Source organism: Lissotriton vulgaris, chromosome 2_1 (assembly GCF_964263255.1).
Source record: "Lissotriton vulgaris chromosome 2_1, aLisVul1.2, whole genome shotgun sequence".
Classification (NCBI taxonomy): Eukaryota; Metazoa; Chordata; class Amphibia; order Caudata; family Salamandridae; genus Lissotriton; species Lissotriton vulgaris.
Window position 1 is genome coordinate 1,770,727,305 of NC_141687.1, and position 19,274 is coordinate 1,770,746,578.

General features: G+C 45.2%; 1 protein-coding gene across 1 annotated transcript in view; it reads right to left on the reverse strand.

Moving 5' to 3' along the window:
* Window positions 1–19,274, reverse strand: part of LOC147733265 (sperm-specific sodium:proton exchanger-like) — a 4,638,748-nt gene that overhangs the window by 1,517,013 nt on the left and 3,102,461 nt on the right. The gene's annotated exons all lie outside the window — the stretch shown is intronic.

The window sequence follows — 19,274 nt, forward strand, 5'->3', positions numbered from 1 at the left end:
AGCATTGCTGGTCTGATGGGAATGATGTAACATACTAATGAATGTATTGTTGCGCAGCGCAAGTCTGTAAGATAGTTCATGTGGGGGCAGTTCACTAAAAGAATGCTCGGCAGTGACGTTGAAGGGAGAATTTGCACGTTTGAATATAGGATAGTATATGTGTAGAAGCACACTTGCAGCAATAATCATAAGGCTCAGAAAAAACATAATCAATAAAGTCACAATGCAGTGGCTGCGAAGAGATTTGCAATATTCACGTTTCTTGAGCTGTTTATGTCTATCTCTCTCTCTGTTGGGGTCTAGGGGATACATGTCAGAAAACACGTCTAACCGATTCACCTAGGGGAGGACTTAAACAATTAAACTGTCTGACTTGCTAGACCTCAATTTTTCTTTATACTCCTGCTGTGGAGTTTTCTCTATCAGGGGAAGTTTAGAGTCACCTGAATCTGGACAGTCCTTAGAGGGGGAGGGTGAGTCAGTCTCTGGCAATGCACAGAATTTCTTCACATGACTCGAGTGGAGCCACCCTTTGCGGCCCTCGACCTTGATTGCAGTCCTCGTGGTGAGAAGTACCAACTTCGGCGACTGCCACCGGGGCTCCAGCTGACTTTTCCTGTCGAAATTTCTCACAAGTACAATGTCCCCTGGAACAACGTCATGCGGTTTCACCTCGGTGTTGTCGGGAAAGGCTGCAGCTACCTGTGAACGACATGATTGTAGTGCAGACATCAAGGAAGCAAGGTAATCTGTCAACATATTACAATCGACATCAGTAATTTTTCTTGGCAAAGGCGTCCCCCACATATTCGGTGGCCTACCAAAGACCACCTCATACGGGGATAGCCCTGTTCTGGAGTGGGCGACCATTCTCATGTAAAAAAGGGCGACCGGCAAAGCTACGATCCAGTCGACACCCTTCTCCTTACAGATTTTTGCAAGACGAGTTTTCAGGGTCTGATTGTGTCTCTCTACAAGACCTGCTGCTTCAGGATGTCGGACACAGTGGAACTTCCATTGGTAGCCTAGCAGGAGTGATACCTGCTTCATAAGCTCGGACGAGAATGGCTGACCATTATCTGAGTACACGACACGGGGTAAACCATATCGAGGAAAGAATTCACGAACCAGCTGCTTGGCAGTGGTCGGAGCAGTGTAATCTGGGACTGGATATGCTTCTGTCCAACGGGAAAGTGCACATACAACTACGAGGACATATTTGAAACCTCGACAACGTTCCATCTGGATATAATCCATCTGGAGGACTTCAAAAGGGTGATCGGGAGGATGAAAACCACCTTGCTCTACGGGAACGCTTTTACCTGGGTTGAACTGACAACAAATCATGCAAGTACGCACTTTCGTTTGGCTGCTGCTCGTAAGTGTTTATTGAACCAGAGATGTTGAATACTATCTAACATGGCTTTTTCTCCTAAATGTGCTGGACTATGTACGGTATTAATGATAACTTGAACCATAGAGTCGGGGAGAAACTATTTGGATTTTCCCTTTGTCATCCATCCTTGATCTGTCTGGATTCCTCCTAGTTCAGTCCATTTCTTGATTTCGTCTGGGGTAGCATGTGTCTGTATGTCGATTACATCTAGGGCGGGATCCTTAACTGTCATGCAATGTGTCGGTGTCGCGACTATTGTCTTTGTCAGGTCAGTGGTGTGAATCTGATTCTGAGCTGTATGTTTTGCGGTTCGGTCTGCCAGGTCATTACCCTGGGAAATAGTATCTGTAACTTTTGTATGTGCCTTGCACTTCATGATGGATATTGCTGTAGGCAGATGTATTGTGTTTAACAGAGTTTGAATGAGGGGACCGTGTTGAATTTTGGCACCGTGAGAAGTCAAAAAACGTCTCTCTCGCCAGAGGACACCGAAGTCGTGGACAACTCCGAATGCATAACGGGAATCTGTGTATATGTTAACTCTCTTGTTCTTGGCTTGAATACAGGCTTGTGTCAGAGCGATGAGCTCTGCTGCTTGTGCTGACAGGATGTCGATACAATTGGTTTCTATGACTTCAGTTTCTGTTGTGACTGCGTAGGCGGCCACTAATTCTCCTGTACTTGTTCTCATGCATGAACCATCCACGTAAAGTGTCCGGTCTGGATCTGGTAATGCGGTGTCTGTCAAGTCTTGTCTGGGTTTCGTCGTGATAGTAATGACTTCAATGCAATCATGTGCCAATGGGTCTATTTCAGTTAATGGCAAAAGTGTAGCAGGATTCAATGTATTACAACGTCTAATTTCTATGTGTGGCTGAAATAATGTCAATTCATAACCTGTCAATCTTGCTATAGTCAAGTGGTGTGTCTGTGTTCGATTTAAAAGAACTTCCACGGAGTGTGGAACTTGTACTGTCAATGGATGTCCTAACACTATTGAATCGCTTTGTCTGATTGCTAGAGCTGTTGCTGCAACTGATTTCAAGCACGCAGGCAGAGCCTGGGCTACTGGATCCAATGTACTAGAAAAGTAAGCACACGGTTTGTGTGAACCTGCTTGATCCTGCGTGAGTACCGACAATGCAGTACCTTCACGTTCTGTGACAAAAAGTGTAAAAGGCTTACTGTAGCATGGTGTCGCTAAAACTGGTGCTTGACATAAGGCTTTCTTTAAGTCGTCAAAAGCTTGTGTATGTTCCTGAGTCCAAGGGAGGACAGTCGAAGACGCTGCCTCCTGAGTTGTTAACTGAATGAGTGGCTTTGCTAGAAATGCATACTGAGGAATCCATTGTCTGCAGTAAGAAGTGAGGCCTATAAAAGCCCGCACCTCCTTTTGTGTCCTGGGTGGTAACATACCTGCAATTAACTGGATGCGATCAGGCGTTAGCTGTCTCCCCCATTTGGACAGCAAGTGGCCTAAGTAAACAACTTGCTGAACACAGAATTGCAGCTTCGAAGGGGATACCTTGTGCCCCTTGTCAGCCAGGAAATGTAAAACCGTCAGTGACGCTAGTTCACATTCAGGTTCGCTTCGGGCGGTGATCAGTAGATCATCGACATACTGTAGTAGGGCAGTGTTTTCTGGCATGTGAATACTGTCGAGTTGTCTTTTCAGTGCTTGGCTATAGATGCTGGGGCTCTCTGTGAATCCTTGAGGTGCGCGTGCAAATTTGAAGCTTCGTCCATTTAAACTGAATCCAAAAAGGTATTGGCTTTCCGGATCAATAGGGACACTAAAGAAGGCGTTCTTAAGATCAATAACAGTAAAGAACGTTGCTTCAGAATCAATAGCTGTCAATAGAGATGAGATATCTGGGACCACAGGGTACTGCGGTACAATGCATTTATTCAATTCGCGCAAATCAATAACTAATCGGTAAACTGGTGGTGCATTGGGATCTGTACGTTTAAGAATTGGAATGATAGGAGAATTACATAAATTCAAGTTAGTTTCTACAACCACTCCTTGTGCAATGAGCTCTTCAATGATTTTCAGTAAAGCCACTACAGCATCGGGGGGTAACTTGTATTGTCGAATTCGTGGTAAAACAACACCTGGTTTGAGTGTGACTCGATACGGTGTAATGTGCATACAACCTACATCAGTGGGGCCTTGCGCCCATAAATGTGCAGGTACATTCTGTAATCGGGGATCAATATCTCTCAACACATAGTGACCTTTAAAGTCACGTAGAAACAACCGTACTCCTTCCGGAGAACAGCAAATAACAGCTCCTAGAGCTTTCAGAGTCTTGATACCTAACAAGTTTTCTGGACATGACTTTGTGAGCAGTAAATCTGTAGTACGTGTTAATGGACCAACTGCAAGGGGAAGTGGTTGCGATACTTCATTAATAATAGGCTTGCCTTAAAAACCAAGGGAAACATTCTGTGAGCCTGAGAGGGGTGCCCCTGGGACCTCGTCATGACTTATCGTTGTTCGGCTTGCCCCTGTATCAATTAAAAACTTTCTGTCTTTCCCTAATACTTGACTGTGTACATAAGGACCCTCTTGATCTACAGGAACCTCAATAAGAGGCAAGCCAACTTCCCTCTCTAGGCTGTTTCATGTGTATCGCTGATAATCGGGATAATCAGTCTGGGCATACTGGTACATCTGCTGTGATGCATGTTGAGTTGCAGCAATCGGTTGGGGTTGTGGCACCGCTACTGTCTGTACTGTCTGTTGTGAGGCTTGCATAGGCTGGATATTCTGTGGTACTTGTTGTTGGACCTGGTCCTGTCTAGGAGGACGCGGTCTCTCTTTAATTTTTCCAGTAAGTATATTATGTTTCAAAACTGCACAATCGTTTATATAGTGACCTGGCTGTTTACAATAGTTGCATGTCCCTTTAACAGGAGCTGTTGAATTATTCGACTGTGTCGTGCCCTTTTTCTGACCGTCAGCTGGAACTGACTGAGCAACTAACATTTTCATCTTCATGTCTTTCATGCGTCTCTGTTCGTGTTCTTGTTCCTCTCAAGTCAAGTCAAGTCAAAAAGTTTTTATTTGCTTTGGTACTCAACTGAGGACCACAAATTTAAAAACAATTACAGAACATAAGCCTAATCAATATAATTTTAAAAAGGATTTTAAAAATTTATAAAAATTATAGCAAACCCATTCGTCAGTTGGTTGTTTACATAATGCTAGTAAACTGCTTACTGTAGTAATATTGCATTTCTGGTATATCGGCTTAAGATATCTAGCACGTGCTTTAACTACACTTTCGTGTGGACAAACAAATAAAATATGCACAATATCTTGATCACCACCAAAACAGAGTTTACAGATGGGGGAGTCTTCTGATGACCATTTAGATGTAACAGTGGAGACTGGGAGAATGCCTAAGCGCAACATAGTTATGGACCTTCTTGCTCCATGTGTAAGGCAAAGCCCCAGGTATGGACGTAGTTGCTTATATTCCAAAGACTCTATGTAAGTTTTATATGTAGATAGCTTACTACAATGCATAAGGTCTAAATCATAGCTTAGTCTTGGAGTAAAGCACTTCAAAAACAGTTTTAACTGGGGTTTTGTCCATGCTAACAGAATATCTTCAGTCAGGTTCGCTGTTTTAAACGCTTCGAACATGTTTTTTGTGAAGTTGAGTTGTTGCGAATCTGTTTCAAATATCTCAATCTTCAACAGGGATCTCAATGTTCCTTTCTTTGCGTGCAGAATGTTGTACGCCCATTGAATAATATTTGCTATTGCTGTTGCGTATGAACTTGTCAGAGCGAATTCCAATCTGAGGGCCTGTACAGATGTTGATGTGGAAACCTTTAATAATCTTTTCAAGATCTTTCCTTCGGTCATATCCATGAAAGACCATTGTTTTATAGGTAGGTGTTCAGTTGCATAGGACAAGACCGAGGGTATTTTTACTTTATACACCTTGAGTAATGAGGAAAAATGCCTACTTCCTGTAGCAGTGTACATTCTAGAGAGTGCCCCGGCATGGATTTCAGATTTTTTCTTTAGATTGTTTATATGTTTGAGGTTTTGTAAGTTCTTGGTAAAAATCCTGCCGAGGTAAGTATATTCATCTACTTCCTCTACTCTTGTCCCATCAAGGTTCCAGTGATATTTAGCGCTTTTCTTCCGACCAGAAAACGCCACTACTTTTGTTTTAGTTAGATTAGGGATTAGAAAATGTTCCCTCGAGTAAACATTTAATGAATCCAGTAAATTTTGGAGACCAAAAGGGGTGAGGTCTAACAAAACTATATCGTCTGCGTAAAGTAGCGCGTGTATGCTCTGAAGAGCAATCTTTGGTGGCAGGCTTGAGCATTTTTGTAGGTGAGATGGTAAATCGCTCAGATATAGTGAAAAAAGAATTGGTGCAAGAAGACATCCTTGTTTAAGACCATTTGAAGTATTAATTGGTTTCGTCAGACCTTTTTCACTTCCCATTTGTACCTGGGACCAGGTGTTCGTATGTAATGTAATTATAATTTGCAGTAGATTTTCAGAAATCCCCAGTCTTCTCAGTTTTTTCCATAACGTTGGTCTATCTACGCGATCAAACGCAGTGGAATAATCTATGAAGGCAGCATACACTGGTTGTGATTTCCTCCCAATGTATTTATCAAGAATAGTCTGAAGTATTGAGATATTATCTGTTACTGAATGATGGGGGCGAAAGCCAGCTTGAAACGTAGGTATTATTCCATTCGAGAAGCACCAGTCTTTTAATCTGTCCAATACCTCAGCTGCGAATATTTTACCAGTGGCGTCCATTAGTGCAATTTGGCGGTAATTACTAGCAACATTTGATTCCCTTTTTTATAGATAGGGATTATTGTACTTCCTTGCCATGATTTAGGTACTCTCCTGGTACAGAAGATTAGATTAAAAAGTGATGTTAACATCAGACTCCATTCCTTAGGATTTGACTGCAGAACTTTAATCGGTATCAGGTCAGGACCTGACGCTGAAGTGTTCCTGGCATTTCTTATGTGAATTTCAATAGAGTGAGCTGTAATTTTTTCTGTTGGTGTTAGGATGCTCTCCAGACTAATTTCAGAAGCACTATTGCCAGTCTTAGTTGGGTTCGCTTTATATAGGTCAGTTAAATAGACTTCCCATTCCTGGGGTGGTACTGGTATAGCATATAACTTCTTTTTTGTTCCAGTTATTTTGGCTATCAGAGACCAATATTTTCTTTGGTTGTATTGTTTCGCTGCCTCTTGAATGTCCACCCAGTTTTTGTCTTGTTGCATTCTTTTTTTGCTCATCTTCTCCCTTCTAAGCTGATTTTTTAACTTATTTATCTCTTGCTGTATAACAGGAGAGTAATCTAAGAATTGTCCTCGTATAAGTTTATTTAATTTCCTCCTATGTATATTTTCATTAGCGTTCTTATAGACTTTGTTTTTGCGTGGTTTCTCTCCGTTAAGAAGAAATCTTTTAAGGATTGTCATTATACATTCGAAGTTAATTATTTGGTCTTCCGAGTGTATTGTGGTTAAAATGTTGTTTTGTAGAATCTTTCCATTTATATAATCTAGTGTCCCTGAATTCCAGAAGATTCGTCTCTGCTTTTTATCAATTTCAATATTCCCCTTATGGTACATAATCGGAATAGAAGAAGCAGTTTTTATCGACCAGCCAGTGTGTAGGCATAAAAGCGCATGGTCGCTTTCTTCAGTAAAAATTACTTTCAAGTTATGGAATGTATCCGAAATCTCTATACTACATATTAAGTAATTGATGATAGAAGAGGATCCATTTCCACGCCTTGTATAGGATGCCGGTCTATCACCTTCTACGTTACCGTTCAAGATTAGACCGTTTATATTTGGTAATGATGCTAACAGCATTTTCCCTCTTTTATCAGCTACTTTTCCTTTTGGGAACATTGGAATAGGTAGATCTATTGACTCATCTTCGTATATTTTTGCCCATTTGCCAATTTCATTATTAGAAAGTTTCCCGTTCACGTCACCCACAATTAAATACGGAGTGTTGACTCGTTCTTCAATTATCTTGGAAATTAAGTCTATGGTTTCCGCAAAGGATGCATCCTGTGTTGTGCCTGGAGGATTGTACATGTTGAAAAACAAGAGGGCTTTTTTTTTATCGGAAATATTTGTTTTTAGTATAATCTTGATACATTGAAAGTTGCCAGATTTCGAGTCGATTATTTCTTGTGACCATTGATGCTCCTCGCTTAAGAGAATAGCCAAACCTCCCTTGGCATGACCTCTGCTAGTTGTTGTAGCTGGGATAGCATAAACATAATAACCTTTCTGTTTGAATGTATTTATTGCCCATGTTTCCTGTATAGCTAGAATATCAGGGTTTTCTCTTAGTGCTGTAGTCATTTTGTTGGATAGTTTTCCGGCCATATTCCACGAGATAATCTTTAAGCAACTGTTAAACAGTGCATTGTGATTGATGTACTTGTTTGTTGCTGTTTAAGGCCTCTGATATCCAGGCCCAAGATTCTGTTGTTTTTCTGGCCTCTTTTTCCTCATGATATTGAGTCCATACATTCCTTTGACCATTATTGACCTGAATTTTTAGAATATCCTTCCTAGAGGTAGTTCGCCCCAATTCAACATGATCAGAGGTATTTGTGGTCCAATTATTTGGGTAAGTATTGGTAATCGGATTTTGGGGACAGGTCAATTTGGTTACAAAGTTCTTTGGTGGAAATATTTCAATAACATCATATCCATATTTATGCAATATTTCTTTTTCTCTTACAATGATCCCAGGAACAACAGTTGACCAAAAAGCGACTTTCGCGATTTTTTGATTTTCTTTTATAGGAAATGTGACTAGATCTATTTCTTTACTAGTGATGGATTGTAGCGTATAGATTTGTTGCAACAAATTGATTATTCTTTCTCGATTTAACGATAGGTCATCAGTAGGAAAAAGTTCTTCAAATTGTAAGTATTTGGTTGAGGGTTGATCACCACCTTGAGGTTGTAACTTATTGGTTCTACATTCTCTATTTGTTTGATCTATACTGTTTCTAAGAGGAACATATTCAGGTGCTTTATGATTCAGATGTTTTGTGGGCAGTATATTTGTGGTTTCATTTTGTTCCACTACCATAGTTTGATTAGTTGTTACCTTTTCCAATCCTTCCTCAATATTTTGATCAATACTTTCGTTTTCAAATCTAATCTTTCTAGCTTTCTTTTTGTTGATTCTTCTTAGCGACCTCCTATTGCTCATTTTTCTTTTTGCCCTTCTGTTACTTTTCTTTTGATAGGGTTTTCCATTTCCAGCCTCATCTAGTACAGGTACTAGAGTAGTTAGTTCATTTCCTTCAACGGCATCTTTTATCATTTTGGTATTTTTAATGGAGAAGATCGGATATTCTTTGGCTATTGATGAAGGTTCCTCTCTAAACAGTTTCTTTAGAGAGTATATTCGGTCCCCATTAGAATTTTTCTGGGTCGTAGTGTTAGCTAGACATAATGATTTTTGATCGGTAGTTTGAGTACTATTATCACATTTATTTTGAGATTTAGGAGTTGGAATTTTTGTTGAAAGGAACGATTCAGAGAGATCTTTTGCTTCCTCTTGTATCTGTATATTTTTTGTTAATTGAATATGCTCTTTTTTCCTCTTTTCTTCTACCAAGAATTTCAGAATGCCAATTTGTACATCCAGAGTTTGGTCTGAATTTTCTAAGATGTTACCTAAAAAAGAGAGGACAGATTCTAGTATTTCCTGTAAAGTATGTAGAGATTTTGAAATAGGTGTCGCCATGTTAGTAGAGTTCATATTATCTGGCAAAAATGTATCTATTGATGCTTCCAGGTCTATTTTATGATCAAATATTTGATTGTGAGATTCCGTTTGCGGGTCAACTGAGTTAGATGATATCTCAGAGATATTTTCTATCGGTTTTATACCGTTCAAGTAGGGATCCTCGATGTCAGAAAGGTGATTTATTTGTTTTACCGGTGTGTTAGGGATTATTTTAGGAGAGTCAGGTATCAATGGTTGAGATTCCTGTGTTGAACAAAATATCTGAGGGTTTGATTGGGACCCTTGTTCACTTGAGATTGAGATAGTCTGTGCATCCGTAATAGGCAACTCAGAAGCCTCTTTAGCTGGGTTATTTTCCATTGTTATAGGCAATTCACAATCAGGTACACAAGATTGATTTTTTGGAGTAGGAGCTAAGAAATAATTACTGATAGCTGGTGTACCAATTAACCGACCTCGTTTCACTGCTTTTACGGAGCTTTGTCTTACTGCCTCCTCTGTACCCATTCTCTTCATAAAAATGGTACGCGATCTTAGTTTTTTATATGCCATTAATAATTATCACGGTCAAAATAAAGTATATTGTAAGTAGTTACCGTGATGTTATCAGATGTGTTGTTTATCAGTGTCGGGAGTCGATGACAAGGACTTTTGGGTGAAGAAACTTTTCCACGGTTCCGCAGATTTCTCTTGGTGGCAGGGACTATATGTCTATCAAACTTTTAAATCCAAGTATTGGTATCACAGCGAATAACCGGGAGATGGAGTAAGGGGGGGTGGCCCGTCCCGTCCTTGTGCGTCCTTGGACGGCCTAAGACGGCCCGCCCTTTGTCCGGGCTTCGACCCGCGCTTGGTCCCGCGCGCGTCCCGCGTCGCGGGAGGCAACTCGTTTTTCTACGTTTCGTCAGGGGCGTGTCCGTGGGCGTGTCGCCTGGGGGAAGAGGAACCAGCTGACCCCAGCAGGGAGTTCTGGTCCTCGCAGTACCCCAGGTTAGGCGCTCTGTGTTTTTTCTCCCTTGCCTCAACCCTTCAGACTCCAGCTGGGAGCGGTGGACAGAGCATGCGGATTGCAGCTCACGCTCACACCAGCGAGTCAAGGGGAGGCACACCACGGAGAGATGGTAGATAGAGCGTCAGCGCTGGTCACAGAAAAAACGGCATACAGTCTGCTACTTGGGATTAAGATCCCTCGCCAAGCACAGATGAGCAACGGTTTTCAAATCCTGATAGCGGTGAGTGGCGCCCGCGAAGCGGGTGTCACGAAGCTTTGAGCTGCCTCGTCAGGGGCGTGTCCGTGGGCGTGTCGCCTGGGGGAAGAGGAACCAGCTGACCCCAGCAGGGAGTTCTGGTCCTCGCAGTCCCCCAGGTTAGGCGCTCTGTGTTTTTTCTCCCTTGCCTCAACCCTTCAGACTCCAGCTGGGAGCGGTGGACAGAGCATGCGGATTGCAGCTCACGCTCACACCAGCGAGTCAAGGGGAGGCACACCACGGAGAGATGGTAGATAGAGCGTCAGCGCTGGTCACAGAAAAAACGGGATACAGTCTGCTACTTGGGATTAAGATCCCTCGCCAAGCACAGATGAGCAACAGTTTTCAAATCCTGATAGCGGTGAGTGGCGCCCGCGAAGCGGGTGTCACGAAGCTTTGAGCTGCCTCGTCAGGGGCGTGTCCGTGGGCGTGTCGCCTGGGGGAAGAGGAACCAGCTGACCCCAGCAGGGAGTTCTGGTCCTCGCAGTCCCCCAGGTTAGGCGCTCTGTGTTTTTTCTCCCTTGCCTCAACCCTTCAGACTCCAGCTGGGAGCGGTGGACAGAGCATGCGGATTGCAGCTCACGCTCACACCAGCGAGTCAAGGGGAGGCACACCACGGAGAGATGGTAGATAGAGCGTCAGCGCTGGTCACAGAAAAAACGGGATACAGTCTGCTACTTGGGATTAAGATCCCTCGCCAAGCACAGATGAGCAACAGTTTTCAAATCCTGATAGCGGTGAGTGTTCCTCTCTAATTCTATTCTGGTGGTACTGTAACATTTGTAACATTTGTGAAGGCGTATTTACTTGCCATGTGCTCTCGACTTTCTGTACACGATTCTTAACTTGGGGAAGGGAATTTTCGACTAGCTTTGTTACGAAAAGATGTGGATATGACTCGCTACTAGCTTTCAGGCCACTATTAATACCAAAAAAAAATTCAAATCGGGAATAAAAATCACTAGTGTCTTCATCGGGTTTCTGTTTACAGGCTGAGATTGCATCCCAGTGCTCCTTTTTAGTTGCTAATAAACGTGGCAATACTTGCACTAACAATCCTGGTAATGCTTTAGATTTGTCCCCAAGCCCTGTTCCTGGGGTACGAGTCTTTTCTTCGTCTTCTAATGCAGCCCAATCTATCTTTTGTTCTCCCACCTCCCAATCTTTTTCTTTGAGTTTCTCATAAATACCGGCAGGCATTAACACCTTTAATATTTTCATAATGTCGGGATAGGTATAATCCCCCATGAGTAACATGTCTTTGATTTCGCGGTGGAAACCTGCTGGGTCTTTATCGTGACTGGGCACTAATTTCTTCATTTCTAACAGTTCCATTTTCGTTATGGGCGTGTACACAAACACGCGTCTGAAAGTATTATCAGCATTCTGGACTGGATGCACTTCTCGCAAGGGGTTCTGTCTGTCTATGTAATACATTTTTCTGTCTACGGGTGGAGCTGGAACAAACCGTGTATTCAGGAAAGTATTATATCTGTGTCGATGTTCTAGAATTACTTTAATCAAGTCAGTACCTAGACCTCTCCATTGTGGCGAGAGTAGTTCTATTAAAATATCAGGTAAGGGACCTGGATCAGAATGTTGGCCTTTGAATAATGTAATGAGATGCTGAACCATATATATGCCAGCTAATTTCTGTTCATCAGGGGAAAGGTTTAAAAAGGTCTGCACTAAACCATCATCACTATATTTATCAGGATCGTCAGTCCATTGTACGGCTGACCTGGCCAGTTCTTGTTCATCCATGGAATTGAGTACATGGTACCCCATGCGTTCTTGAAGTATTCTATCGGTAGCCTGGAATAGATGTTCGGGGGTCTTTGGATTTGACATGGCAGCTTGAAAGATTCTTTTACTTTCCGGACGTACCGGACGCATTGAGTTATTATAAGGTCTTCCCTTACCTACATATGCTATCATTTCTCTAACTGGTAATTGTGATTGTCCTGTTGCCGTTTCTAGCTGTTCCTCCTCCTCTGAAAATTCATTCTTATCTGAATCTATTTCTGGTGCTGACTGTCTTCTTCTTTCGTGTATCTGTTCTACTTCCTTCCGGATCCTTCGATACATATTTTCTATACAACTCTGTTTATCATGTTTTCCATCGGCTATATTCTGACCCCATCTATTGAGTGCTTTCATTTCTTCCTGGTCTACACCAGGTCTATCTTGTTCTCTTATTAGGCAGTTTATGAAAAACCGTAATATCTTGCCTTGAGTGTCAACTTTCTGGTAAGCCATGGCCTCGCCAATACTTTCAGGGCCTTCCCCCGTTTGAACAAAATGATATATTCTGTCTAGATGATCAACCATTCCTGGTAGTAACAATAAAAAGTTTGTAACTCGTCGTAATCGTACCGATGCGAGCATCATTCTGTCGTCCTTACCGGGTACTGGATCATATCTACAGTCTGAGAGACGTTCTTTAAATATGTTATAATCGGCTGATTGAGGTGTACGCTGTTGCGCTAAATCCCTATAAGTCAATCGGTGTGCTGGTGGCGGTGTTTGAAAATCTGTCGCACCTCCCGAGGTGCCAGGACCAAAAGGATTTAATGGGTGTATGATCGGAAGAATAGGTGCAGGAAGGGTTGGGGGAACAGGTGCAGGAGGTGGAACAGGAGAAGGAGTTCGTTGCGGAGGTGGTAGTAGATGATTTCGGGGTGGAGTACCATCAGCGGGTAGTGCTTGAACACGTGGATTTGTATATGCGGGAGCTACGTCGTCTAGATAGGAAGAAAGGAATATGTCTTTTGTGGTCTTGTGATGTACTTTAGGTAAACCCTCGGCCAGCAAAGGATACATACCATTCATAAGAGTGTTTCGTTGTCGGTCTACTTGTTCTGCTTTTACTCGTATCCCCTCCTCAACTAATACGTTTTCCTGGGCTTTATCTGAATCCTTTTATGTTTCTCTGCTTTTCTGAGTGCTTTCTCTGTGCGTCTGTGCGATTCTTTACGCCATAGTTCAATGGCGTCTTTCTGTGACTGTCTGGCCTTCTTTTTCCATAACGCTTCCTCTACTGTCATGATGCACTCGGCATCCCATGTCCCGGTGGCGGGCCATCTTTGGTTCTCTGCTAAATCTTTAGTATAGTCTACCCACAAATCGAGATATAATACAGCATCTAGGCAGTGTTTGTGGTACATAAAGTGCCCTGGAGTGTCCCTAGGTGGAACAGGCACTGCTTCTTCTAGAATCCCTTTTCTAGTTCCTATCTGTCTTAGTTTGGGGAACAGCGGCATATTTCAGCCGTGCTACTCTGGACTTGATACTTACTCGAACTTGGACACAACTAATACAGTAAACACAATAATGCAGATCGAACAATCACTCATACCACGACATTAAAACATACTAAAACATTTCAGAACGAACAATAATGATTAGAATAAAACTAGATAATTTCATACTGGATATACTGCTAAACAGTACAGATACACCGCTAAACAGTGCAGACCGGGTCTGCGTACCCAAACCCGTCTTGACCGGCACAAATTAATGCGCTCGTCTAGATGCGTCCCCAGCAACGGTACTCACCGGGAAGCACGGAACAGAAGGCCTCGGAAACTGGACACTGGACTGGACTCGACTGGACTCGACTCGTGACGTAAGCACTTCGGAACTTCGGAACTGGTGGGCCTCCAGATACCTCGGACTTTGCTCTCTCAGCTAGGCTCTGGTCGGGATCCTCCGCACTCCTCACCGCCTCGTCTGGGTGTCGATCTCAGCCTCAGTCACCTCCGTTGGCCTGAGGGAGATACAGGAAATCCTGCAGGTACGCGTAGTTGTCCGTCAGCGCTGTGGCAGGGGACCGGGCCTGCAACGCACCGCCGGCGCGTGGGGTGGGGGAGGGGTCCCTGTTCGGGCGCCAAATTATGTGGTAAATTTTAATTACCTATACGGAATTTATGCAGTAAAGTTCAATAAGAATAACTCAGTCAAAATGAAAAGGCAGAATCCGTGGTATCTGAGGTTTAAGAGGAGTTTTATTCCTTAAAAAGGAATTGGTTCGAACCAGGTAGCATGACTCATCGCCACGAGGGTTCAGAGTGGGCAAGACACACTTAGGAACTGAATATCGGACCCATTCATGGTGGATCGGAAAGAGGACATGTTAACGTTGGACGCAAATGTATTTGCGTCTTCATAGCTGGTTGTGGAGGGAACTTACATGTACTAGAAGCATGTACATGGAGCCGTTGGGGTCTACGATAGGGGACACAATTGACCATAAAAATTCATATTACCTCACGATAAAGATGGGAGCTGAGCTGGTGTGAGCGCAAAAGGCCACACAAGCCAATTTAAATAAAGATCTAAAGTGAACAGGAAGCCAGTGGAAGGACTTGAGTGCAGGAGTGATGTGGGAAGATTTGGGAAGGCGTAGAATGAGACGGGCGGCCTGGTTTTGAATGGCCTGAAGACGACGAGTTTCGTAGGCAGGTATGCCCACGTACAAGCCATTCCCATAATCAAGACGAGAGGTGATAAGGGCCATGACTATGGTTTTGAGGGCATCCATAGAAAAATAGCAAGAGATTTTCCGAATAAGGCGGAGAGAGAGAAAGCAGGAGGATACTACTGAACTAACTTGGGCATGCATGGTAAGGTCGTGACTGACCTTGATGCCCAAGGTCCGGACCGAGGAGACCGGTGAAGGGGGGGAACCAAAAGAGGGAGGCCAGTGGGCCGGGAACCAGGGGTTGGAGGGACCACCCGTGAGGACAAGCTCCGTCTTGTCAGGATTGAGCTTCAAATGATTGAAGCTCATCCATTCGGATATAAAGACTAAAGTGGAACAAAACTTAGGAAGAGAAACAGAAGGGGAAGAAAGATCAAAGACGAGCTGGAGGTCATCCGCGTAGTTATACACAGAGACCCCCAGCTCGAGAAGAGAGGCGATAAGAGGGTGGATATTAAGATTGAAAAGAAGAGGGGAAAGGGAAGAACCTTGGGGGACCCCGCAGGTGACCGGGCGGGGAGGAGCGGAGAAGCCCAAAAGTTGAACCGCTTGGGACCTGCCCTGGAGAAAGGACACAAGCCAAGAAAAGGCAGTGCCCCGGATGCCCGCTGCACTGACACGGTCGAGAAGAATGGAATGATCGACCGTGTCAAACGCAGCGGACAGATCGAGGAGGACCAGGGCCTGGGGGAGATTGATGTCAGCTTTCCCTTTGAGTTCGTCCAGGACGGCGATGACCACTGACTCCGTGGAGTGGCCTGGACGAAAGCCCGCCCGATGGGAGGCCAAAAGGTAGTGCTCCTCAATATGGTTGGACATGCAAGATGTGACATGGCTTTCAAGGATCTTGCCCAAATAAGGGAGGAGAGAGATAGGCCTAAAATTAGAAGGGAGCGAGGGATCCAGGCCAGGTTTTTTAAGAATAGGGAGAACAATAGCGGATTTAAAGGATGAAGGAACAGAACCTAGTGCTAAGGAGGCATTAAGAAGGGCAAGAGGGGGAGCAGGACAGCTAGTGAAAAGAGTTTTGAGGATCCGTGCAGGAGCGCAGTCCGCCGGAGATTCGGACTTGACTTTTGTAAGCAAGTTGAGGAACCGGTCCGTGGAAATGGGAGGGAAATGATCCAGAGAGGAGGGAGGCAGGGGGAGGGAGCATGAGAGGCCGGGTTGGGGTACCGAAGGGATATTGGCCTTGATATTAGTGATTTTATCAATGAAGTAGTCATTGAGTGAAGAACAGAGGGCCTGAGATGGAACAGTGCTGGTACTGGTGCGGTCAGAGGTAGCCAGGTTATGAACCAGGGAGAAGATTTCTCGGGATTTGTTAGCTGGTAGGGCAACTCTCTCGGTAAAGTATTTGGTTTTGGCCACAAGGATTTATAATCATTCAGAAGAAGTTTATATTTAGTTTATAGCGAAGATTAGGGCAATAGTTCCGTCTCCAATGACGCTCCGACCTTCTAAGATCAAGTTTGAGAACTTTGAGCTCGTTGGTAAACCATTTGTGCGCATCATACGGGCGAACAGATTTGAACTTCTTGAACGGGGTGACCTGATCGCAGGAAGAGGAGAGCCAGGTACTAATGGCGTCAGTCTGCGAATCCAAAGAGAGATCAGTAAGATCCGGGACAGAGGAAGCCAAGGAAAGCGAGAGAGAGTTGAGGTCAGTTTGATTCCAACTGCGGGCCAGTAAATTTGTGGGAGGAGGCACCTTGTCGGCGGAAGCCGAGTGGATGCGAAATGAAATCATGGCATGGTCGGACCAGATGCAGGGGAGAATAGTAGGAGGAGAAACGTCGCAACGTAGTGACCAGAGTTGGTCCAGGATATGGCCCTGGGCGTGGGTGGGAGCCAGAATGTGGGAGATAAGGTTCAGGCTCTGAAGGGTAGCAGAAAAGTCTTTAGAAGCCGCGTCTTCCCTGGGGTCACCTGGCCAGAAGTTGAAGCCACCAAGCAGGATCACCGAAGAGTTGTTGACCACCAATGTGGCCAGAAGATCCTGTAAAGCCGCAACAAATAAAGGCATGGGTTGGGGGGGTGGTACATGAGAACGACGGTAAGGGGTACAGAAAGGTTGAGCGAACGGGCCACCAAGTAGTCCACGTTGGGTATTATTAATATTATTATTGCATTTATTGAGCGCACAGCTACCCGGAGGTTTCCCGGCGCTTGCCTTGGGAACCCGTCCTGGCTTTTCCCTGTGAGATAGCCCCTACAGGGCATCCCCAAGGTGAAAGCCAGGCATCCCGCCGCAGGGGGGCCGTTGTGGAGATTAAGCAAGCTTAATGCCCAGAGTTGCAGAGTGAGAGCCCATGATTAGAGCAGGCACCAAAGCGAGAATTATCCAGTCCCTGGACATTTGACCTCAAGACCCTGCCGCGTCGGGAATTGAACCCTGGTCCCGGGTCTGACCTCAGCTTCCGGGTCTGCCTGCTCTACACCATGTGCCACACTTCTCCACACCGTGAGCCACACTTCTCCACTCTATAGGGGGGTGAGCGAGAAGTTGGAATTTTAAAGTGAAGCGGATAATCATTGCCACACCACCCCCCGCCTTGCCGACCGGGCGGTCTGCTCGGAGGGCATAGTAGGTGTCGGGGAGAATGGCCAGGAGATCCGGGAGAGAATCAGTGGAGAACCAGGTTTCAGTGAGGAATAAGTAATCTGGGGATTCAGTGTTCAAAAGATTAAAGAGTTCCGTTTGATGCTTGACAGCGGACCGGGTGTTGAGCAGGTAAGCGGAGGCTGCCAGAGGGACAGATGAAGCGCGGGTAGCGAGAGGAGGAACAGCAGAGGGAGAGGAGGGGCAACAGGTAGAAGGGGGTGGACAGGAGGAACGGGGGGCAAGAATGCCAAGAGAGTCAAGACGATGCAGTACAGAGGCGGAGGGAAAAGAAACAGCAGGATGAGCGAAAAGTTGGGCTGGGGAATACACCAAAGAAAGGGCAGGATCTATGGCCCCTGCTCCCGGCCTGTCGCGGACGGGCGCAGACGGGCTTGCCTTAGGCGCGCCTTCGGCGCGCAGACAGCGCGCCCTCTGCGCTCGCCCGCTGCACGTCCTGAAGTTACACATTGAAATAAGGATCTGTGGGGGCGGGAAGGGGGCGTGGCCTAAGAGTGGGCATGGCCAGCAGCCTGTGCGAGGCGATAGGAGCCGAGTTTGAAGTGGGTCACATGACAGCGAAAGCTCCGCTGCACGGCACCCAAATGTGTAAGGTAACAAGATTAAAATACAAGATAGTAAACACAATTTAAAAAAGCCAAATGCTACTTCTCCCGGCTTTCCGCCTCAGGAGATACAGTCCAAGCAGAGCGCTTGTAGTCAGCGCTTAAGAGTCTGAAAGGGCGGGGGGGGGGCGTGGCCTAAGAGAGGGCGTGGCCAGCAGCCTGTGCGAGGCGATAGGAGCCGAGTTTGAAGTGGGTCACGTGACAGCGATAGCTCCGCTGCACGGCGCCCAAATGTGCAAGGTAACAAGATTAAAATACAAGATAGTAAACACAATTTAAAAAAGTTAAATGCTGCTTCTCCCTGCTTTCCGCCTCAGGAGATACAGTCCAAGCAGAGCGCTCGTAGTCAGCGCTTAAGAGTCTGAAAGGGCGGGAGGGGGCATGGCCTAAGAGTGGGCGTGGCCAGCAGCCTGTGCGAGGCGATAGGAGCCGAGTTTGAAGTGGGTCACGTGACAGCGATAGCTCCACTGCATGGCGCCCAAATGTGCAAGGTAAAAAGATTAAAATACAAGATAGTAAACACAATTTAAAAAAGCCAAATGCTACTTCTCCCGGCTTTCCGCCTCAGGGGATACAGTCCAAGCAGAGCGCTCGTAGTCAGCGCTTAGGAGTCTGAAAGGGCGGGAGGGGGGCGTGGCCTAAGAGTGGGCGTGGCCAGCAGCCTGTGCGAGGCGATAGGTGCCGAGTTTGAAGTGGGTCACGTGACAGCGATAGCTCCGCTGCACGGCGCCCAAATGTGCAAGGTAACAAGATTAAAATACAAGATAGTAAACACAATTTAAAAAAGCCAAATGCTATTTCTCCCGGCTTTCCGCCTCAGGAGATACAGTCCAAGCAGAGCGCTCGTAGTCAGCGCTTAAGAGTCTGAAAGGGCGGGAGGGGGCGTGGCCTAAGAGTGGGCGTGGCCAGCAGCCTGTGCGAGGCGATAGGAGCCGAGTTTAAAGTGGGTCACGTGACAGCGATAGCTCCGCTGCACGGCGCCCAAATGTGCAAGGTAACAAGATTAAAATACAAGATAGTAAACACAATTTAAAAAAGCCAAATGCTATTTCTCCCGGCTTTCCGCCTCAGGAGATACAGTCCAAGCAGAGCGCTCGTAGTCAGCGCTTAAGAGTCTGAAAG